Below are 24,466 nucleotides of genomic sequence, written 5' to 3'. Positions count from 1 at the left end.
AAAAGAATTCACAAGAACTCATTCTAGAAACTGCCCTCTAAGAGGTAGAGCATGACTCCCTGCTGCTTCAGAGTGAGCCTCACCTAGTGACTTACTTCCAAAGAGCACCATGTGGAAAGGGAGGAAAAAATGAGTAACTTTTCAGAATAAGGACATTAATAAAAACTGAGAGAAAGTGAATAAATTATGGAATTTAGTTAATAATAATATATCAATATTGTTTTATTGTGACAAATGTACCATACTAATGTAAGATGTTAAAAAAGGGGGAAATTGGGTTTGTGAGAATTCGCTGTATTACTCTTGCTGATTTTCTATAAGTCTAAAAATATTATAAAATTAAGTTTACTTTTAAAAAACTTCTCACAAAATAAGAATAGAGCTAAAAAAAAAAGAATAGAGCTAAAATTTCATTGTATATGTAAGTATATATAGGACATTTTGCCCCGCTGAAAAATATTCTCTGAAGGATTTCAGTTTTAATCTTGATGAAATCTTAAACAAGATAATTTTTAAGGTGATGTGACATGAATTATGTAAGCTTCAAAAGAAATTTTTTTGTTTTTGTTGTTAACTTAGAAACTCAAAGAAAAGGATGACTGTAGATATTTGGGGTGGAGGGAAGTTTTGTTCTAAAATTTAAATATGGAGAAATGTTTGTTTAAAAAAAAATAATAAATAAATAAAACCCAGAAGATAATTATTTAGACTATCACATACAAAATCATAGGCTACTTTTTCTGCCAAGTTAAAAACAAAATTCAGCTTGTCTAGCTTTGTTTCTGTTTGTCCTCTAAAACTTAAAAAAAAAATTTTTTTTATATAATTTTTTTTTTTTTTGCCACACCACATGGCATGCAGGAATTGTACCCACACCTCCTGCAGTGGAAGCATAAAGTCTTAACCACTGGACCACCAGGGAAATCCCTGTAAAATATTATTTTGTTTTGCTTTTCAAGTTAACAAATAAGAGCAAGTATACAAATAAGATCGATTTACAGATAGTATAGAACCCAGTATTTTATAATGTGACCATGGCATGGCCTGTATGTGTCCATATCCAAACATCTGGACTGTCTAGGTCAATCAATCAAGATGTTTTATGCCAAGAGGAAATTTCCATATTCCTTTTATCAGATTAATTTATTCCTGGCTACAGTACCCTGACCCCCTTCCCTGAGATAATAGTGATGCCTTTAAAGGACATATAGCAGTTTAACCTTCTATTGCTTTCTAGTGAGCTTCCTGTTACAGAAAGTTTCTGGCAAGATGTCTCACGTTCAGATCCAGTTCACTGTCTGTGATGAAACTGAGCCAAGAACTTCATGACCAGGCCCCACAGGAACTGACACTCCCAGTCTCACCTCCCAAGACTCAGGGCTGCCAATCACTCAGTTTTTGAGGGTCTTTTTTCCGTGGGCTCCGACCTTAGGACTGTAGTCTTGGCCTGTTATTACTCTTCAGGGGGCACTTTGGCCCATTCTGTGCTCAGCTGGTCATTTATGACTTGATCACAATGTGAGAAAACCTTGGCCCTTTGGTTGCAAGATATATAAGTCCAACAGAGTTAGGCAGTTACCTTGGTACGAAGTTTATTTATTGGTTTGATTTATCCTAATGTAAGTCTGGCTCATCACAGTTTTAGTCTGAAAACATCTTCTTTGCAGCTATGAGAGCAAAGTATGATCTCAGTTAAGCATACCCAGCACCTCTTCAGTACCTTCTGTGTACTGAAGGTTTTTCTTTATGATTTTTGCCTAGTTGTTTAAGTAACTTAGTTACTGACTGGATACTGTGGTTTCTCTAACCTGACTTAGAAGTGGTGATAGCTATGATTAGTTGAGCACTTAAGTCTACACTGTGGGGTTCATCCAGGGGGACTTATTAAATCCCCTGCACAGTCCTGTTTTATAGATGGGCACACCGAAGTGCAAATAACTTAGAACACATTTCAGAGTTCATGCAGCTGGTACCTGGGAGAACTGGGATTCCAAAACAGTTTGTGTGCCCCTAAAACCCCTCCCCGTTGTGGCACTCCAGTCAGATCTGGGCTCTGCCATGCTCTCTGCTTCCCCTAGCTGTAACCCCCTCCTCTATGGCACTTAGGGACACCTGTCAGTCTGCCCTGACAACTCAGCATTCCTAGCTCCATCTTTATACTTACCCTGTTTTCCCACATGTGAGGGCTCAGTCGCTTCCATTGTGTCCAACTCTTTGTGACCCCATGGACTGTAGCCCACCAGGCTCCTCCGTCTATGGAATTCTCTAGGCAAGAATACTGAAGTGGGTTGCCATGCCCTCTTCCAGGGGATCTCCCCAACCCAGGGATCGAACCAGCATCTCCTGCATTGCAGACATATTCTTTACTAGTGAGCCACCTGGGAAACCCACACAAGGAAACCTTAAAGTACAAATAAGAGTGTTTACTTCATATTGATGTTTTAGGGGGAAGGGCTTCCCTCATAGCTCAGTTGGTAAAGAATCCATCTGCAATGCAGGAGACCCTGGTTCAATTCCTGGGTCAGGAAGATCCGCTGGAGAAGGGATAGGCTACCCACTCCAGTATTCTTGGGCTTCCCCTGTGGCTCAGCTGTTAAAGAATCCTCCTGCAGTGTGGGAGACCTGGATTCAATCCCGAGGTTGGGAAGATCCCCTGGAGAAGGGAAAGGCTACCCACTCCAGTATTCTGGCCTGGAGAATTCCATGGACTGTATAGTCCTTGGGGTCACAAAGAGTCAGACACAACTGAGCGACTGACTTTCACTTTCACGTACTTGCTTTGGGTGCATAAACTACGATATTTCAAACTTCAAAATATGGAGTTCTTCAGCTCGCATTAAGCTCATAGTTTCCCTCTTTTTGGTGACTGCACAGTCTACAACAAAAATGTCATACTCAGAAATACCTTGTTTCCTAAATATATTTTATCCATATCCCCTTTATTATGTCAGAGTGAATATTCACAATATCTGAAGACAGAAGAAATACAGTCTTTAATTTGAAATAATATATAGGGCAGTGAGAGAGTGGGGACCCTCTGGTTTCAATCTGAAAGCTTCTGCTAACTAGCTTTTTGTGACTCTTAGCAAAGGCAACCTTGAGCCCTACTTTCCTTCCTTGTAAATTATAAAATGTCAGCATTGGACTCTATTAAATTTTTTACATCTCCTTCTTCTTGCAAAAAAAAAAAGAAAAAATTCAAGAAGGTTTTTAGAAATGGTGGAGTAAAAAGACTGGACTCATGCCAAGAAAGGATAAAACAGAGCAAGAAAGAACACTTAGGCCAAGGGAAACTGATACCATTGATTCAAAAGTTGGTCCAAGCTTCCTGGTAGCCTAAGCAAAAAGAGAGAAATGATAACACAGTATTATTCTTGTTATCTGAAAAAGAAAGTTTAGAGAGAGGAGACAGAAGATGAATGAGAGGAGGAAGGCAAAGAAGCAGCAGCATGCCAGATTGTCTGAAAATCCAAGCTAAGTTCAGGGAGGAATTTTTTCTGTGTCCTACGGAAGGTGGATAGTCTCTAAGAACTGTTTGGGGGACAAAAACATTTGCAGAAACCATCTCTCTCGTCATATTTTATATTGATCCTCAATAAAAGGACATGATTTAAAAGCATAGCTCTCTAAAGATATGCACAAAGAGAGCTGAGATAATCTAGTCCAGGTGTATTGCTCACTGAGAGTCACTTGGCACAGGGATAAAGCTCAGAAAATCTCAGGAATGAGTGCCTGGTATGACCCTTAGGATGTCTTTTGCAAATACCAGTCACCTCCGCCAAGCTTTTGACAAGCATGACATAGAACAGACAGTTGAAAGTTGAGATTCCTGGCAAGTTCCTTTGTATATAAAAGTCAAGTTTGTGGAAGTTCTCTCCCCTTTCATCACCTTTCTATTCCCCCAGGAATCTCACCTGTCTACCTGAAGAAAGGGCTGATAAATGTTATTATTAGAGTGACCCATAATGAGGGAGGGAATTTCATTTTCTACTGCATGGAAAGCTATGTTGTTGGATTTTCCTTTTACAACAAACATGTATTGTGTAAAATAATGAAGTTGAAACTAAGGACCTTGTGAGTGGTGGGAGAGAGAGAGAGGAGGGAGGTTGGGAGGGTGGAGAAAGAGAGAATGAAAAGAAGTGCTGCTGCTAAGTCGCTTCAGTCGTGTCCGACTCTGTGCGACCCCATGGACGGTAGCCCACCAGGCTCCCCTGTCCCTGGGATTCTTCAGGCAAGAAAACTGGAGTGGGTTGCCATTTCCTTCTCCAGTGCATGAAAGTGAAAAGTGAAAGGGAAGTCGCTCAGTCGTGTCTGACTCTGTGCGACCCCATGGACTGCAGCCCACCAGGCTCCTCCATCCATGGGATTTTCCAGGCAAGAGTACTGGAGTGGGGTGCCATTGCCTTCTCTGAAAAAAAGTGCAGTTGCATGCAAATACATTTGATAAAGTCTGCTTAACTAAAAGAAGAAGGTTATGCACACGAAGCCCTAGTGCTGTCTGTCCTGTCACTTAGACAGGACGAGTATTTATTGAATGACTAAATACATAGAACACAGAGGAGAAGACCGGCCTGCAAGAGCCCGAGGGCAGAGTCTTCTGTTGGCCACCTTGACTAGGAAACAAGTGTACTTCAGCTCTTTAAAAATACTTTGTTGTGAGTGAGGCAGCATCCTAATGCCCTTTCCGGGGTGGACAGCTCCAAAATGCACTCTCCTCACCCTCAGATGCCTAAATGGACCGCTAAATGGATTCATTTGTCAACCAGAATTATATGTCAGAGGCAGGCTGCCAAAAGCGACTCTTTGGATCCAGCAGAGTTGGAAATGAGCTCTTCCTCCTGTTGTCAGACAGCTAGCATTTTTGTTTGCTTCTTGAGGCCACGCTTGGAAGAGCATTCATTTGTTCATTCAGTCATTCATGCAGAAATATTGATTGAGTGCCTGTGACATGCCAGGCACTGTTCTAGGCTCTGGAGATCCCGCAGTGGAAAAAAAATGACAAAAATATCTACTGATAGAAATTCCATTCTAGTTAGATGGAGACAGATGATAAGTAGAGCATATGGCATGATAAGTGCTAGAGAGAAAATAAAGCAGGGGAGAGGGTTGAGGAGTGTTGGGGAGGAGTGGCTTTAAAATACTTATTTAACTTTATTTATTTGGCTGCTCTGGGTCTTAGTTGGGGCATGCAGGATCTTTGATCTTCATTGCAGCATGCAGGGTCTTTAATTGTGGCATGTAGGATCTAGTTCCCTGACTAGGGATCAAACCCAGGACCCCTGCATTGTAAGCACAGAAACTTAGCCACTGGACCACCAGGGAAGCCCCAAGAGTGACTATTGTAACCTTAAGTAGGGAGGTGAGGGAAGACCTCACTGAGAAGCTAATATTTGAGTAAAGACAGGAAGTGGAGGAGAAAGTGATTGATCTGGACTTCTGAATGAAGCTGTCCAGGCAGAGCGAATAGTAAGTGCAAAGACCCTGTAGAGATGGGTGGGGGGGTTCTCATGCCTGACACATTCAAATCATAGTAAGGAGGCCAGTGTGGCTGTGAAGGATGGAATAGAGCAGTAGGAGGTGAGGTCAAATGGCTTGATGGTATAGAGTTTTGTAAAACATTTTAATTTTATCCAGAAGGATATGGGAAATTGATAGAAAGTTTTGACCAAATTGTGTGTATTCTTTCCTGACTTGTTCTTTTACTCAATTTTGTATTTGAAATTCATCCATGTTGAAATGTGTGGCTGTGGTTGATTCGTCTTCATTGCTCTCTATTGTTCCGTTGAGTAGACTCTTTACCCGTCTACCATTGGAAGATAGTTGTTTCTCTCTTTTTTTGGTCATCATGTGGATGCCTCTTTATATTTACAGTTGTGGGGAGTGGAAGCAGGTATATCCTATTCACCTCAATGCCATATTGAAATAATTTGGGGATAAGTTAAGAGTTAGGGATCTAGGCCGTTCTTTCTCTTATGACCAGCTGGAATTTGTGCCATCAATGGACAAATCCTATGCAGTACAGTCTTCTATTATTCCTTCAACAAGTATACAGAAGGAATGTAAGATCCAGAAGAACGTAAGAATCCTGAAATCCTGAAAGGAATGTTGAGATACGTGGCTTAGCCCCATAGGTAGTTCCTGGACATGTATCAACAGTGGACAATGGTCAAATCTATGTGGCTGAGTTGTTAGCAAATAGCAAAGTGGTTGAATAAGCCTGCCTTCTACTTGTTTGGACTTTGAGAGGTTGGATGAGACTGGTGGTGTTGAAATGATGTTCTGAGGAGCTCTAGGGAATATTCCTTGAAGAGAGACTACTCTCATCTAGCCTGTCTTCATCAGAGCAGCTCTGCTTTCAATGTTGTGTTCTAGGCATCAGCATAAAATCCTGGGGACTCCAGTTAAAACCATTTGACTAAGTGACCTTTGAAGTTCTTTACAACTTTAAAGTTCAGTTGCCCCCTCCCCCACACACACAGTGTTTAAATTATCTTGCATGCTAAGTCACTTAAGTCGTGTCCAACTCTTTGTGACCCTACAGACTAAAGCCTGCCAGGCTTCTCTGTCAGTGGGATTTTCCAGGTGAGACTGCTGGAGTGAGTTGCCATTTCCTTTGCCAGGGGATCTTCCCAAACCAGGGATTGAAACCATGTCTCTTATTTCTCCGGCATTTGGCAGGTGGGTTCTTCACCACTAGCACTATCTGGGAAGTTCCCTTAAATTGTCTTAGTATTTACTTGTTATTAGTGTTTTAACAAAAAAAGTCAAATTTACTTTCACGATTAAGAATTTACTAACCACTGTAGCTCAAACACAAGACACTATTGATTCATTTACTAGGAATGAATAGCCTTCTCTTTCTTTCCCAGCATGGAACAGTCAGGAGCAAATCTGCCTCATTGAAGTGAGGGGTGTGGGAGCCTCACAGGTACATCAATTGCATGTCAGAGAATGTAGGGTAGTGATGGGCACTTAGGTGGTGGTTGGAAGAGAAGGCCTGTATGGTTGGCATACCGGTTACTTTCAGCAAATAACCCAATTGATTGAATAGATAAGTACTAAATATATTAAGGAAAAATATATGAAAGCCAGGTTCATCACTGTTGGAAAAGATGCAAACTTAGAAAGAAGAAAGAACCTTAAGGTATTAAAATGGAAATGTAGATTTCATTATGAACTTATGTTTATAAATATATATAGGTATAGAGATAAATATGGGAGCAGTTAAAGGGTGTGTCTGTATTTTCTAGCGCCGTGTAACTAAGGGACCTAGAAGAAATGACATTCCAGTAGCATGAGCTCACGGAGCACGCAAATACCAGATTCTAAATATCACCCTCCACTTAAAGGAAACCAAGGGTTTCTTAGAGAAATGGCTGATTCTGTGGGTGGAGCAGGAAAACTTAAAGAGAAGTCTGAAACATCTTGTTATGCTAGAATGGAAGGGAATGTGCAAATGATGATGGTGTATGTCAAGAAGACCCAGAATTTGAGCTTCTGCAACAATTTGAGCTTCATTATGATAGTCGTGGATTCCAGTGTAGTAGGAAGTTTAGCAATCTATTCGTCTTTGCTGATTTAAGATAATGAATAAATAAATAAATGGGGGGCTTCCAAGGTGGCACAGTGGTAAAGAATCTGCCTGCCAATGCAGGAGATGTGGGTTCGATCCCTGTGTCAGGAAGATCCCTGAAGGAGGAAATGGCAACCCACTCCAGTATTCTTGCCTGGAAAATGCCATGGACAGAGGAGCCTGGCAGGCTACAGTCCACGGGGTCTCAAAGAGCCGGACACGACTGAGTGACTGAATACACTCATGTACAAAGAAAGGAAAGCTCATCCTTACCAAGGAATGCAACTAATAAAAATAGAAGGAATAGTGGAAATATAAATCATCATTTGGCAACTCTCATAGGGGTGGGTGGTTGATCCAGGTGGTAGTCATCTGTTGAAGGCAGGTGGACAGAGGGTTGATGAGGAGCAAGATTTCAGTATGTTCATTGAATGACCTCCACATAAACACTGATCAGTTATCGAGGACAAATGGTGACGTTATGGTGCAGAGATCTGGCCACATGATCAAGATCTATATGACCAAGTGGTGTCATCCTGTAACCTCTGTTGTGATGCACTGAGATGAACCCAGTTTCATTCTGGGGCATTCCTGCTCAAACAGTGAAACTGAAGTCCAGTCATGAGGAAGTATCCCACGGACCTAGGCAAAGGGCTGTCCTACAGAATGGAAGCCTGCAATCTTTGAAACTGTAGAGGACATGAAAGACAGAGAGATATGGAGAAATCATTCCTGATGGAAGAAGACTGAAGAGGCCTGAGAACAAAATGCAGAATCTCCCCACTCAACCCCAACCTCAACCCGGACCTACTGAATCAGAACCTACATTTTAACAAAATCTCCCAAAATTCCTGTGCACACTGAAGTTTGAAACAGCCAGAGCCCTAGCTCAGCAGTTCCTAGGCTTAATCAGTATCATCTAGAAAGACTTTTTAATAGGACTCCTCTGCTGGCTCAGATGGTAAAGAGTCCGACTACAATGCAGGAGACCTGGATTTGATCCCTGGGTTGGGAAGATCCCCTGGAGGAGGGAATGGCAACCCACTCTAGTGTTCTTGCCTGGAGAACCCTCATGGACAGAGAAACCTGGTGGGCTACAGTCCATGGGGTCGCAAAGAGTCGGACATGACTGAAGTGACTAACACTTAGTTATTTAATTTAATAGGACAGATTCCTCCCCTCCCCATCCCCAGATCTATAGAATTAGACACTAAATGGCTAGTTCTCACAGGTGGTTCTGATACTAAGCCACCGGGCTCTAAATGGTATTGTCTTCTATATGTGACCAAAGTAGGATTCATTCCATACAGACCTGGAAATAAATTGGAGAATCAAACTAATCATCACCTTGACTCCTACTCTAAGCACAAAGACATGACCCCAAACTAATATTCCAATGCAGGGATGGAATGTAAATAAATATTGCTGGCTCACATTTCAGGAGTTTTCCAGGACATTTAAGTGGATTTGAAAAATACTTTCTAAAAGATTGTTTGTACAAACATCATACTCTTTCCAGTCCTTGTTTGGCATAGAGTTTAATCAGATTTAAAATGGTAAGTGTTCTTTGTAAGGTTGTATGTTTCTTTTCTTCCAGGGCATGTAAAACAAGACATCTGGGTTTTATCATTAAAATACTAAAACATGTCCAACATTTTTAGGAAATCTGGGCCTGGGTTTATATGCTGCAGGTGTTGAACAGATTTGATAGAAGGCTGTAGTCTATTCATTTACAGTTAAAAGGAAAAAAAATTATGCACACCAATTTTGTTTCAGAAAAATATTTGACTAAAACATCTGAGGTTTTAACTGTATCTTAGAAAACTAAGAGAAAATAGAAATCATTTAGTCAATCTTATATGAAAATGGTTTCAGATAGTCTTAGTTTTATATTACACACTGAACTCTCATCCACTCATAGCAGAATTTGCTTTTGCTCTCTTATTAACATCTGTCAGTTTACCTGTGGACATTAATAGCTCATGAGCAGGGGCCAGTGAGGGAGCGGTGAGAGATACATAATAAGACGTTGATTAGGTCTTCCTTGCTGGTTCAGTGGTAAAGAATCCACCTGCCAATGCAGGAGATGTGTGTTCAATCCCTGATCCAGGAAGATCCCACAAGCTGCAGAGCAGCTAAGCCAGTGCACCACAACCACTGAAGCCCTCACACCCTGGAGCCCCTGCTCTGCAACAGGAGAAGCCACCACCATGAGAAGCCCACACACCACAGCTAGAGAGTAGCCCCCATCCACCACGACTAGAGCAAAGCCCGTGCGGCAACGAAGACCCAGCTCAGCCAGTAAATAAATCAGTAAATAGGTACACTCTCACCACAGCTAGAGAGTAGCCCCCATTCCCCACGACTAGAGCAAAGCCCGTGCGGCAACGAAGACCCAGCTCAGCCAGTAAATAAATCAGTAAATAGGTACACTCTCACCACAGCTAGAGAGTAGCCCCCATTCCCCACGACTAGAGCAAAGCCCGTGCGGCAACGAAGACCCAGCTCAGCCAGTAAATAAATCAGTAAATAGGTACACTCTCACCACAGCTAGAGAGTAGCCCCCATTCCCCACGACTAGAGCAAAGCCCGTGCGGCAACGAAGACCCAGCTCAGCCAGTAAATAAATCAGTAAATAGGTACACTCTCACCACAGCTAGAGAGTAGCCCCCATTCCCCACGACTAGAGCAAAGCCCATGCGGCAACGAAGAGCCAGTCAGCCAGTAAATAAATCAGTACATAAATGTTTTAAAGACATTACTTAAATATTTTAATTTAAATGCCACATTAAATGTAGGTGCCTCACAAAACCAAATGCCATTATCTGGAAATCATTGACTATGTGCCCATTAATATTAGTAAAATTGGCTAACCTTTCTACTGTGCTTATAAGCACTCTCACCTTATTTCATTTAACCCTACCATTCTGTAAGGGAGGTGTTGCTGACATGCCTGCTTGAAATTGAAGGAATAGAAGAGAGTAAGTAGTTGGCCCAGTATCAGTTAGTACATGTTAGAGCTGAGACGTGAACCTAGCACTTCTGACTCTGAGCACTTCCTACCCCGGCTCCACTGCATCAAGGAAAGAATATTTGTCCAGTCAGCACCCCAAAAGCATGATCTTGGTTTGTTTTGGGCTTTTGTCTTGTTTCGGCTAGTTTTGACATAAGATGTGCCACTTTCTAATACTTAAGTGACGTTTTTTATTTTTCAGTCTCTGTCATCTGTACCCAAGGCACTTTCGAAGTAAATATTTCTCTAAAGAGATTTCTTGAGCCAGATAAGAAGCATGTCTTTAACTCCTCTGAAGTGAAAGCTCACCCTCCCCCCACAAAGAAGCAAAGCTGGTGTTTAGTCCCCACTGCCTCCTGCCCTGGCTTCAGGGAACCCTTAAATTATCAGACCCCAAACAGGTCAGTTCCTTTTATAGAAACTGTCAACACCTGCCCAAACTTCTTTAACTGACTCTCCTGAAGAAAACAAGCAGAAGTTTAGTCCGCACAAAATCACTCTGAAGTCCTGCAGCCGTGTGGCACGGCCCCAGTCTCCAAGTAAATCCCCTCTTCTGCTGGCCTGAAGCTCCCTCCAGTGTCTCCAAGTTTTGAATTTCTGCAGCTCCTGTCCTTGGGTTTATGCCCATGCACTATTCATTGGGGTCCCCAACCCATAATCCTCCACACCAAAACTGGTGAGCAGCCATTGTCTCCCTTCCCAGAACACACATCCTGGCAGGATCTTCCTGGAAGGCTTCTTCCCACCTGCCTCCCTCCTCCCAGAACCAGAAAAAAAACTTCTTTTTTTTTTTTTTGGCCACACCACCAGGCCTGTGGGGTGTTACTTCCCCGACCAGGGATTGAACTTGTGTCCCTGCATTGGAAGCATGGAATCTTAACCACCGCACCCCAGGGAAGTCCCTTTCCTAGGTCTTTTTGTTGTTTGCTTGTTTGTTTTTTCAGAGGAGACTTCTTGACTCTTCCTCAGACCTCTCCTGCCATCACTGAAGACAAGTAGCAACTCTACAAAATGTAATTTCTCCTTATCTTCCTTCCAGCCTCCCTTCTAGAATCCTGCCCCAAATCTCTGTGGGCAGGCAGCTGCCCATTGAGAGCTTCTCATTGTCCTGACTCTTATTCCTTTTGTTCCTTGGGTTTTGGCCAGCCAGGACCGGCTGCCACTGTCTCTTAGGTTCCCTGAGCCAGTATCTTCAGCAATTCTTCCAGTTCCCCTCCTCCTCTCTCCATCAGACCAGGTTAGCTCCTTGCTGGCATGTGCTGCTGCTTCACCTGGGGAAGCCTGCCTCTGCAGACCCATGGGTGGAGGGAGTGAGAGAGGGAGGGGACAGTGCATCAGATCCTCTTCTCAGAGATAGCAGAAACCCAGCAAATTGTGACTGTAGGACATCCTGAGGTCAGAGACCTGAGGTCTAGCCTCAGCACTGTCACTGCCAGCTGGATAACCCTGTTATCCAGTTCTCTGTTCTCTTGGGTTTCTTCATCTATGAAATACAGAAAGTGATCTAAATGACCTCTAAGGTCCTTTGATGTAGTTGTCATATTGTATAGTGGAACCACAGCTAAAAGCTGGTCTGCTCAGCTCTTTCCTCTGACCGCCTTGGCTATGAAATAATAATTGCCTGCATGCCTTAATCTCCTCATTATGGATTATAAGAAAAAAATCTTATTTGTGTATTGGTCTTAGAATTCCTACAACAATATATTGATTCTGAAATTTTGACACCTGTCACAAAACCACAGGCTGCCATTTCTGCCTATTTCTACCCCCTGAAGTCCACTCACACCTTGCAGCTTCTAGAGGTGGAAGGATGTGTTCTAAGGTTGAGCAGACTCAAGCCAAGGTCTTCAGAATTGCCAGGGGAGATGAGGCTACGAGGGCTCCAGGCTGCAGGAGCTCAAAGAGATACAATGCCAATATTCCAGGATTGCTTTAGGGAAAAATGACATGGTATAAAGAATTCCAGGCTTCCCAGGTGCCGCTAGTGGCAAAGAACCTGCCTGCCAATACAGGAGATGCAGGCTCGATTCCTGAGTCGATCCCCGAGTTGGGAAGATCCCCTGGAGGAGGCCGTAGCAATCCACCCCAATATTCTTGCCTGGAGAATCCCATGGACAGAGTGGAGCCTGGTAAGCTACAGTCCATGGAGTCGCAAAGAGTCAGACATGACTGAAGTGACTTAATACCCATAAAGAATTTGGGAAACTCTGAATATTAGCCCCTTAGAGATTTACCATGCATGTTAGCATATTTAAAGGTCTAAGAAATCCTGTCAGTGAAGAAATCTTAATTATTCCCAGCATCTCCCAAACCTGAATGGCCCCAGATACTTTCTTCACAAAATAGTTACTATCTGATAGAACATGTCCCCAGAACACAGACTGGGACCCAATACCACAGAACCCGGCTGACCTGTCTCTCCCTGGGTCTTCCAAGCAGAAAGAAAACTACAGTTATTGAAATATTTACTAAGCACCTACTGTATGCAGAACAGCCCAAAATTGGCGCAGAGTCTGCCTATCAAGATTTCAAACTCTAAAGCTGCATAGGGGTAGGCAGACATGAAGAAGCATGCCAGGTGGCACACAGGGCGAAGTTCAGGTACAATGTGGAAGTGCTGCAGCCAGGCCCTGGGGCAGTGGTTCGCTTCCTGAAGTGAATTTCCACGCACTCAGCTGTCAGGCTTTGTGCCACCGGGGTTGTTACCATTCACCCAGTGACCTGACCTCATCGCAGGACAGTCGTTGTTTGTTTTCATAGATTAAGTGGTTGGAGACACACACCAAGTGCTTTTATTTTGTGCTGGCATCCTCGAATTTCTGCCTTACGTGTACAGCTCTGTTGGGTTTTATTTGGAATTGGGATCTATCCTTTCCCTAGAAAAGATGACCCCCTTCTCACAAAGTGAGAAAGGTATTGAACTGGCCAGCGTCCCCTGATGCTGTTTAGCCTCACTCTGGACCAGTGCACCCAGTGTTCCTGGACAAAGGAGCCAGGGCTCTCAAGGCTGCTGCCCTTGCAGAACCTAGCTGTGACTCACTGCTGTTTTCTAAGCACTTCCCCTCCCACCAAAGCACATCCACGTGTCCCCATTTCCTCAGACAGCCCCTCGCCACATCCTTCCTCTTCCCACCCATCCCTGCTGACTGTCCTTAGACTTTTGTTGATCTGTTCTTTTTTTTTTTTTTTTGGTCTCAATTTTTTTCTTACTCCCTTTCTGCCTTCCCTGTATCTCTCCTTTTTGGCCTCTTTAAAAGAAGCAAAGGATCATTCCTTCTGAGGGTTTGATCCATGGGAAGTCTCTCTCTGCTAAACAGAACAGAGAGGCTGGCACTGTAATTAAAAGGCCAATGTGGTTTCCTCAAAGAAACATCTTTGAAGAAGGAGCTGCTTTTTTTTTTTTTTTTCATTATCTGCATTGCTTGACATTTATTGAGTATGTACTCTGCTCTAACCACCAGAGCCCTTTACATATATTTATTGTCTATTAGTTACCACACACCACTCTTGTGGCAGGATATTTTATGGGTGAAAAATTGAATCTCAGGGAAGGTAATAAACTTGTTCAAGGTCACAGAAATAGTGAAAAGTAGTGCCAAGAGGTGAACCTACATTTCTTTGGCTCCAAATCCTGTGTTCTCCCTTCTCTCTCTCACCTCCCATTAAAACAGGGAAGCTAAAATGACAGAATTCTGGTTTTCATCAGATTTATTCCTTAGCAAGTTTCATTCACAGAAGCTCACCCCTACGCACATGTACAGCACAGAGAGCAGATTCCACTACCTTCCTCTTAATGATCTATTATATCTACCAGGGCCAGCAGGGAGGATGTAATGGATCTTGGTGGGATGCTAATATCCTTTGTTTCTTCACACAGATTTGTCTTTAGAGGAACATAGGCAAACACATGCAAATGATTTTATTCCCTTACAATTTCTCCTTCCTGCTTGATCACTGGTATCAGTTTAACTGTTGATCTCCTGTTGCCCGCTTACCATCCACCTTGCAGTCAGCAGACATTTGCCATTGGGTCCTAGGGGTGAAACAGTGACTTGTGGGGCTCATTCTTCCTTTCCTGTGACAGGAATCCACCTGCCCTGGGGTCCAGAGTGATTCACAGCAGGTCTCAGAACCTCTGGGCCTGCTCAGTGGCCTGAGAAGACAACCTTCTCTCTCCCTTCTCCAAGCAGTGTGGCCTGTGGCCAGTGAGTTTCCCACTGGGGGACTTAGGTAACCAGGGAGGCCATTTCCTGTCCACCACTCAGAGCAGCTCAGAATGGGGCCACTCCTGTGGTGGCAGCAGCTCAGGAAAAGGTTTCTTAGGGCATCTCCTGACACTTTCTCAGACCTCTGCCCAGGACACCTCGCTGCCCCCAGGAGTGAGCTCAGGGATGGAACCTCTTGCAGGGCTTCTCTCACTTCAAATTCATGCTTGTCGGAGAAAACTTAGAACTTTACACAGGTGACAGAACAGGAACACTGGGGACAGCTGGCAAGCCACTGCACCACATTCTCTGTGACCTATCAGGACGCCAACATCCTATTTCTACAGGAGATGAGACTCAACTGCTCAGATCTGGAGCGGAGCTTTGCATAGCCTGTGTAAAGGCATTTCTTCGTTCAGTAGATCAGGGCCCTCATCAGGAGTAAAAGTTGGTCCTCTTTAGTCTAATGCTCAAGAGAAAATGGAAAAGAATAAAGCACGTAGTTTAAAAGCACAGGCTTTTGATTTGTCTTGTTCCTAGTTTACAGGTGGTGTCACCTTGGACTGGCTAGCTCAGCCACTTTGAACCTCAGTTTCCCCATCTGTAAAATGGAAACACTGTTAGTACCAGCTGTCTAGAGCTGAGGGGATTAAATGGAATAAGCAGTGTCCCTCTCATAGCACACGACCAGTACTTTGAAGCTATTGTTACTGTAAGTATTATTATTAAAATCATACAAAGAGGAAAAGAAATTGATTCATAAGTGATCCTGCAATAGGATCAGGATAGTGTGGAGCTGACATCTCACGTCAAGATGTTTTATATAAACTGTTACTCTTGGGGTTTTTTTAATTAATTGATTGATTTGGCTGCACTGGGCCTTAGTTGCGCATGCAGGATCATCCCTGTTACGTGGGATCTTTCGTTGTGGCACACAGACTCTCTAGGTGTGGCCTGTAGACTCCAGAGCGAGTGGGCTTCAGTAGTTGTAGAGCACGGGCTTAGTTGCTCCACGATGTGTGGGATCTTAGTTCCCCAACCAGGTATCAAACCCTCATCCTCTGCATTGGAAGGTGGATTCTTAACCACTGGTGAGTGGTAATCCCATTATTAAAATGGGATGAAATTAAAAAGACCCTGTTCCAGGACAACGATAATACTTTTACAAAAGGAGAGAATATGCATAAAATGAGGCTTATTCCTGAATAGTTTTTAAAAACTGTTTTCTGAATGAATGATCCATTCAGCTGTAGTAAGAGAGAAGAGGGTAACATAGCCTGCACAGCCATTATAATTCTCTGTAGACCATTTAAATAGAAATGGCATTTGCATCTTTAAGTCAAAGTATGTCCAACGGTTGATTTTAAAATAGTAACTATCCATACAAAGGAATGAAATCTTGTCATTTGTGGAGAATGTGAATGGACCTCAAGGGTGTTATACTAAGTGAAATAAATCAGAGGAAGAGAACTACCTTGTGGTTTCACTTATATGTGGTATTTAAATCACACAAAACAAAACAAAAACAAAGCTCATAGATGCAGAGAACAGTTTGCTGGTTGCCAGAGGTCAGTGAAGGCTGGGAGGGGAATGAGTGAAGGGGTCAAAATGTACAAATTTACAGTTATAAAATAATGAAGTCACGAAGACATTATATATATATATATTATATATATATAATATATATAATGGTAATCAACATGTTATCATTAATAACACCGTATTGCATTTTTAAAAGTTGCTAGTGTCAGACTTTATTTTTGGGGCTCCAAAATCACTGCAGATGATGACTGCAGCCATGAAATTAAAAGACGCTTACTCCTTGGAAGGAAAGTTATGTCCAACCTAGATACCATATTCAAAAGCAGAGACATTACATTGCCAACAAAGGTCCATCTAGTCAAGGCTATGGTTTTTCCAGTGGTCATGTATGGATGTGAGAGTTGGACTGTGAAGAAGGCTGAGTGCCGAAGAATTGATGCTTTTGAACTGTGGTGTTGGAGAAGCTCTTGAGAGTCCCTTGGACTGCAAGGAGATCCAACCAGTCCATTCTAAAGGAGATCAGCCCTGGGATTTCTTTGGAAGGAATGATGCTAAAGCTGAAACTCCAGTACTTTGGCCACCTCATGCGAAGAGTTGACTCCTTGGAAAAGACTCTGATGCTGGGAGGGATTGGGGGCAGGAGGAGAAGGGGACGACAGAAGATGAGATGGCTGGATGGCATCACTGACTCGATGGACGTGAGTCTGAGTGAACTCTGGGAGTTGGTGATGGACAGGGAGGCCTGGCGTGCTGTGATTCAGGGGTCGCAAAGAGTCGGACACAACTGAGTGACTGATCTGATCTGATCTGCACTTGGGGACAAGCCCTTCTTAAGGCTACTACAGGTTCTTCCTGATCTAGCCTTGGATTCCTTCCTTCCATGGAGTTAGGAACTGAGACTTAGAGACTCCTCTCCCTGGATGTCTGTGCTCTGCTTCCTGGAACTCAGATAGCGGTACCAATAGTGGTTATAGAAGAGGCAGGTGGCCGCAGTACTCCACTTCTGTTGAGCCCTTAACTACACACTGAGCACCACGTTGAGGTCCTAGGTATAGTCTCCAGGTTCATCCTGATGACAATTTTGTGGGGTAAATATTGTTATTCCCCTTTCCTGGAAAAGAAATGGAATCTCCGAGAGGGTAGATTGCTTGCCTCGGGGACCCGCACAGAGGGACAGTGGGGCTGGGAGGTGAAGACAGGTCCACTCCGAGGCCCATGCTCCTCACCACTGAGCCATCCCATCTCCTGCTGGCTCCGAGTTCTGAGTTCCAAATGGGTCAGAGCTCCAGCCCCAGGTGCTGTCACAGAGGTGGTGAATTAGGGTACTGGACGGGTACTACAGAAGTGATGCTTCCTGACTCGAGGCTCAGGGGCCCAGAAAGGGACACTGAATCCCAGGGAAAGCTCTCAACTAAAGTGCATTTGAGAACGCAGATTTCTGATCTGCAGATCTGGAGAGTCTGGTTTCTAGGTCTGAGTGGGGCCTTGTAATCTGTATTTGAATAAACACCCTAAAGATTCTGATGCAGATGTGCCATGTTGTGAAGAGTGCTGCCTAGGCAGGGATGTGTGTGTGTGTGTGTGTGTGTATGTGTGTGTGTGTGTATGTGTGTGTGTGTGTGTGTGTGTGTGTGTTACCTGCATGTGGATGCCAATTGCCCTAGTTCAAGGGTTGTTCTAATAAAGCTCTGTAGAGGGTGGATAAAGATATGCACCACACACAATCCACTTCAGAGGAGCTTTTCTAGACAGACTTCGTGGCCTTCTTTAGACTTTACCATTTGAGCCTGGACTTTGCAGTGAAGGTGACCAGATACCCACTACAAAGGATCATCTTTCTACAAAAACTTCTGCTCAGGATATTCAAAAAAAGTTTTTGGCAGGAAGTCATCGGTCCCCCTTTTCTGGACCTGGGAACAGCAGTAGGAAGTGTTTAGGCCTTTTCCCAAATATAATCTCTGACCATTTGAAGGCTGAGAATCCTCTCTGCCCATGGCCTCCTGGGACTCTGAGTGGCCTGCCTGCCGGTCAGGGGCACCGAACATCCCCACACTGGGGATGTGGGAAAGATGGTCTCTGCCCTGGAGGTCTGGGTGGGGGTGCGGGGGGAGACAGAAGAGATCCATGTGAAAGAGTCAGGCACACAAATATAACAAAAATAAGCCAGAGGCAAACGTGTGCTGCTGTGAGAATCCAAGGGCAGACGTGACACTGGACTCAAGGTCCAACATCCAGTGAAGGGAAGCCGGAGGAGGCTGTGTGTGAGGCGCTAGGTGAGCCGTCAGAACGGCCTTCCCAGGGAGGTCACACGCATTCACACGTGACTGCCCTCGAGCATCTGGAGTGGGCTGTGCTGCTGGTGAGCACAGCAGCCCCCAAGTCCGCCTTTTGGGGAACACAGTGCTGACAGCGCAAGGGGTCTGGGGCACCACCTAGCACAGAGCGCGTGGACCCTGCCCACGTGGGAAGTCAGGCGAGCCTCCCCAAGGTAGTGAGGCTTTCATCAGGTTCCTGAACACAGCCCTGCTGCTGACTTTAGGGGAGTCGGGATGAAATACAAAGAAAGGCCCCAGACCCCAGCCTGTGGCCTGCCCACCTCCCCTTCCATCCCGGCTCGTAAGCCTGTAGCATGTGGACACCTCGGGCCCAGTGTAAGCTCTGTCCATGTACTACCTGCTCTTGGCCAGCCTTCAGGCCTACTGTTGTGACTGACCCTCAGGAGGACTGATCCAAATATCAGTCCCTTGCCATCCTAGAAGTGGGGTGCTTAAACGGGGGATTGGGAATACTGGTCTACAGGGGTGAGTGATCTGGTGGTGGGCTGACACGTTCCCTCTGGCCCACAGGCTTCTTATTCTATTGGAGGGAAGGCGGGACACAGCTGAATGAGGACCAACCTGGGCCTCTATAGCTTGGGGCATGGGCAGGGTGCCTGGCTACAGGCCTAAGCATGGTTCTGCCTAGAGGATGAGTCAATGATAGCTAAAGCAGAGGTGGAGGGATGGGAACAGGGTACCTTCCCATAGGAGGAACAACCAGTGCAAGCTCCCTAAGATGGGAAAAGCTTGGTTCACCTCCCCAAGAGCACCTCCCCAAGCACCTTGGGGAGAGCCAAGGTGAGACTGGAGAACAGACTGGGGCCTCCAGGGCCAGGGTAAGGACTCAGCTTTACAAAGGACATAGGCAAGGCGTGGTGGGCCAGGGAAAGGTCACGTTGAATGGAGCAAGAACATTCCTCTCAAACTGAGCTTATATGATGCCAGTAAGGCGTTTGATGTGGGGAGAGAGAGCAAGTTGATCAGTCTGTGGGCCTCAGAATACTGAGAAAGGCCTGAGAAGGAAGGAAAATAAAACAGTTATAGAGGAGCTGTAGCCATGTAGAAAGGGGTCAGGATTGTCAGGGTAAGCACAGAGCCTCTGGGAGGAACACTGAAGAACAGGGCTAGGGGCCAGGTTCTCTCTCTGTGCTGTGCTGACCATTGCAGTGAGGCAAAATAATCTGCCACATATAACACCTTTCTGCTCTAGGACTGTTCCCTGTGTTTGAGTCATAGTACTGTACACACGCGATTTTTTTGTGGTTTTCTGTGTGGTTTCCTGAAAGTCTTTATGGATTGGAAACACATTCCTTCGTCCACTTAGTAAATATGGCCATGTTTATGCTATGGTCTACATTTTACAGTCATCACTGAATCCTTGTTTTCTTTTTGCGTCATTTTATTTATTTATTTATTTATTTTGGTTTGGTTAGCCAGTAGTTTTTTTTTTTTTTTTTTAAACTTTTAAACTTTACTAATATTGTATTAGTTTTGCCAAATATCGAAATGAATCCGCCACAGGTATACCCACGTTCCCCATCCTGAACCCTCCTCCCTCCTCCCTCCCCTCCCCTCCCTCTGGGTCATCCCAGTGCACCAGCCCCAAGCATCCAGTACCGTGCATCGAACCTGGACTGGCGACTCGTTTCATACATGATATTATACATGCTTCAATGCTATTCTCCCAAATCTCCCCACCCTCTCCCTCTCCCACAGAGTCCATTTTTGCGTCATTTTAGAATTTGCTTTTTTTAGAATTAGTGGTGGCACTCTTGCTAGTTAATGCTTCTGAAATTATTAATACATTGCTGCTAAGTCATTTCAGTCGTGTCCAACTCTGCGACCCCATGGACGGCAGTCCACCAGGCTCCGCCCACCCTGGGATTCTCCAGGCAAGAACACTGGAGTGGGTTGCCATTTCCTTCTCCAGTGCATGAAAGTGAAAAGTGAAAGTGAAGTCACTCAGTCGTGTCCGACTCCTAGCGACCCCATGGACTACAGCCTACCAGGCTCCTCCGTCCATGGGATTTTCCAGGCACAAGTACTGGAGTGGGGTGCCATTGCCTTCTCCGATTAATACATTAGGCCACAGTAAGAATTGTTCCCGAAGTCTGTAGGCAGATGTTATGTATGTGTGTGTGCATGTGTTTATGATAGCAATGCTTACATAATCTCAATAACCAAGCCCTAGGGACTCACACTTGGAGATGGAACAGTTGGTTTAAATTAGGTTTCCATGTGAAATACGGTATCACTATTTTTTTCCTAGCATTGTGGGAAAGTATATGGAAAATAATTTGACTGATAGGAAATAAATCTGGATGTGTGGTCAGGACTGAGGCACAAACCACATGATGGTCAGTGCCTGCTCTGTGAAGCAGGTCTCTCCAGGGGAAGATGTGTTAACCCTTTCAGGTCACAGCACTGAGAAGTCGCTGTGTGGTACCAAAATAGCCTGAAAGAACAGTGACTTTGCAGAAACACTGATTCTCCATCCATTTCAACAGGAAAGGAGCTAAAGCCATAGAAAAATACAGCCAGAGTCCTCAAGAATTAATGCATTAGGTGTCTTTGAAGAACAACTTTAAATGTTTAAGTATTTCATCTTTATTTTAAGGAGATGGATTTGAATGTCTAGCTCAAGGAGTCAATGACGTTGTGATTCTGAGTGTTTTCTGATGACTTCTTTTGGCAGGATTGTTGTTGTTGCTGTTCAGTCACTCAGTCGTGTCCTGTCTAACTCTTTTTGACCTCATGGTCTGCATCACACCAGGGTTCCCTGACCTTCACTATCACCCGGAGTTTGTGCAAACTCACAACCCTTGAGTTGATGATGTCATCCAACCATCTCATCCTCTGTCACCCTCTTCTCTTCCTGGCTGCAATCTTTCCCAGCATCAGGGTCTTTGAGTCAGCTCTTTGCATCAGGTGGACAGGGCTTATCAAAAGCTGATCACATCAACAGAAGAATTGATTGAAAACTTTACAACACTCAGTCTCTATTGGCAATATAATGTCTTGGTCTAGAGAGCCAGAGTTCCACAAAAGTGACTGGTAACTGGGTAAGTAGGGAAAGGGGCAAGGCCGAGAAGCAGTGAGCCAGGGATTGCTCACAGCTGCAGGAGAGGGGTTGGCTCTGGGAATCCCAGAGGTCTCCTGTGCTCCCAGAGGAGTCCCAGGAGACCAAATGAAAGGTTATCTCTTTCCCAAGAGCCTCTTAATTCTTTTCAGGATGGTCTGGACTCTGGCTCATCCTAGGGGTCTGATTCCAGATCTGTTCCCTGACATCTCACGAGAGCTCAGCTAAATCTGAGCAGGTGGAGAGTGATGGTGCCTGCTGAGAGCCTATTGGGCTGGAGCTGGGCTCCGGGCTAGCAGGTGGCCCATCACTTTCTGCTTCAGCCAATTTCAGAAAAGAAGAGACAGAGTATTACTGCAGTGCTCCTGACTGGTACCAGATTATAACCCTGTGCTAGCATGGAAACTCTCTGTTGCTGTTTCCTACTTGTTTCTGTACAGGGAAAGGAAAGATGTATTTAGAACTGATCTCTTCTGTTTGTTTGGTTTTTTCTTTCTTCATTTTTTAATTCATGTTTTGATATTCTTCTTGGTACCTTCTCCTTTGATTCCATCTCTGTCTTCAAGTGTGCATCTCTTATTGAGTGCTTAGAAGGACCTACCAGTGCCAAGTTTACCAAAACTAACTTCCCTTCATCAGAGGAAAGAGCACCAGCCTGGGAGTCCTAGTTTTGACATCCATAAGAATTGTGACGTTGGCAAGTCAATTTCTCCCACGAGCCTTGGATTCTTGATCTGGAAGAAAGAGGTTGGGCTGCCCTCTGTGGTTGCTGCCAGCACTAAATGCCATTCATTCCTCTCATTTTATTTGGAGGAAAGAAGGCAGAGAAGTGTTCCCTTAGACCTTGAAATTTTCCCCCTGTAACCTTCTCAGTTCAGGCTTCACTCTCACTCAAGTCAGAGAAGTGAGTTGCTCCCCAGGTTTCGGCACTGTTGCTGAACCAAGTAAAATTAGTGGACCGTGGCAGGGGTGGGGGTGGGGGATCAAGGTTAAGACCAAGGCTTTGATCTACTATCAACTGAACTTATCAGCCCAGACCTTAACCAAGATGGAGAAAGTAACTCAAGTGAACATTAGTGTCAGAGCACCAAAGCATAGGTAGCAGCAAAATAATCTTAGAGATTAAGCAAAGGATTTTGAGGCTGCATACCATAGAGGGGGGACTTTGATAGTAGATTATTATTAAGTGTTCTACTCCACTTGCTCTGGTCGTAGCGAATACCTTCTTCCAACAACACAAGAGAAGACTCTACACATGGACATCACCATCAATACCAAAATCAGATTGATTATATTCTTTGCAGCCGAAGATGGAGAAGCTCTATACAGTTAGCAAAAACAAGACCAGGAGTTGACTGTGGCTCAGACAATGAACTCCTTATTGCCAAATTCAGACTTAAATTGAAGACAGTAGGGAAAACCACAAGACCATTCAGGTATGACCTAAATCAAATCCCTTATGATTATACAGGAAAAGTGACAAATATATTCAAGGGATTATATCTGATAGACAGATTGCCTGAAGAACTGTGGACAGAGGTTCGTGACATTGTACAGGAGGCAGTGATCAAGATCATCCCCAAGAAAAAGAAATGCAAAAAGGCAAAGTCGTTGTCTGAGGAGGCCTTACAAATAGCTGAGAAGAGAAGAGAAGTTATGAGGCAAAGGAGAAAAGGAAAGATATACCCATTTGAATGCAGAGTTCCCGAGAACAGCAAGGAGCGATAAGAAAGCCTACCTCAGTGATCAATGCAAAGAAATAGAGGAAAACAATAGAATGGGAAAGACTAGAGATCTCTTCAAGAAAATTAGAGATACCTAAGGGAACATTTCATGCAAAGATGGGCTCAATAAAGGACAGAAATTGTATGGACCTAACAGAAGCATAAGATATTAAGAAGAGGTGGCAAGAATACACAGAAGAACTATACAAAAAAGGTCTTCATGACCCAGATAACCACAATGGTGTGATCACTCACCTAGAGCCAGACCTCCTGGAGTGCAAAGTCAAGTGGGCCTTAGGAAGCATCACTACAAACAAAGCAAGTGGAGGTGATGGAATTCCAGTTGAACTATTTCAAATCCTAAAAGGTGATGCTGTGAAAGTGCTACACTCAATATGCCAGCAAATTTGGATAACTCAACAGTGGCCAAAGGACTAGAAAAGGTCAGTTTTCATTCCAATCCCAAAGAAAGGCAATGCCAAAGAATGTTCGAACTATTGCACAATTGCACTCATCTCACACACTAGCAAAATAATACCCCAAATTCTCCAAGCCAGGCTTCAACAATCCGTAAACCATGAACTTCCAGATGTTCAAGCTGGATTTAGAAAAGGCAGAGGAACCAGAGACCAAATTGCCAACATCCGTTGGATCATCGAAAAAGCAGGAGAGTTCCAGAAAAACATCTACTTCTGCTTTATTGATTATACCAAAGCATTTGACCATTTGGATCACAATAAACTGTGGAAAATTCTTAAAGAGATGGGAATGCCAGACCACCTTGCCTGCCTCCTGAGAAATCTGTATGCAGGTCAAGAAGCAACAGTTAGAACCAGACATAGAACAACAGACTGGTTCCAAATCAGGAAAGGAGTACGTCAAGGCTGTATATTGTCACCCTGCTTATTTAACTTATATGCAGAGTACATCATATGAAATGCTGGGCTGGATGAAGCACAAGCTGGAATCAAGATTGCTGGGAGAAATATCAATAACCTCAGATATTCAGATG

At 44.2% G+C, this 24,466-nt stretch overlaps 1 protein-coding gene across 2 annotated transcripts in view; it reads left to right on the top strand.

Moving 5' to 3' along the window:
* PLCE1 (phospholipase C, epsilon 1) overlaps positions 1-24,466 on the top strand; it is a 370,125-nt gene that overhangs the window by 239,808 nt on the left and 105,851 nt on the right. The gene's annotated exons all lie outside the window — the stretch shown is intronic.

This window comes from Bison bison, unplaced genomic scaffold, assembly GCF_000754665.1.
Source record: "Bison bison bison isolate TAMUID 2011002044 unplaced genomic scaffold, Bison_UMD1.0 scf7180017864172, whole genome shotgun sequence".
Lineage (NCBI taxonomy): Eukaryota > Metazoa > Chordata > Mammalia > Artiodactyla > Bovidae > Bison > Bison bison.
This window is presented reverse-complemented; position numbering and strand designations above follow the sequence as displayed.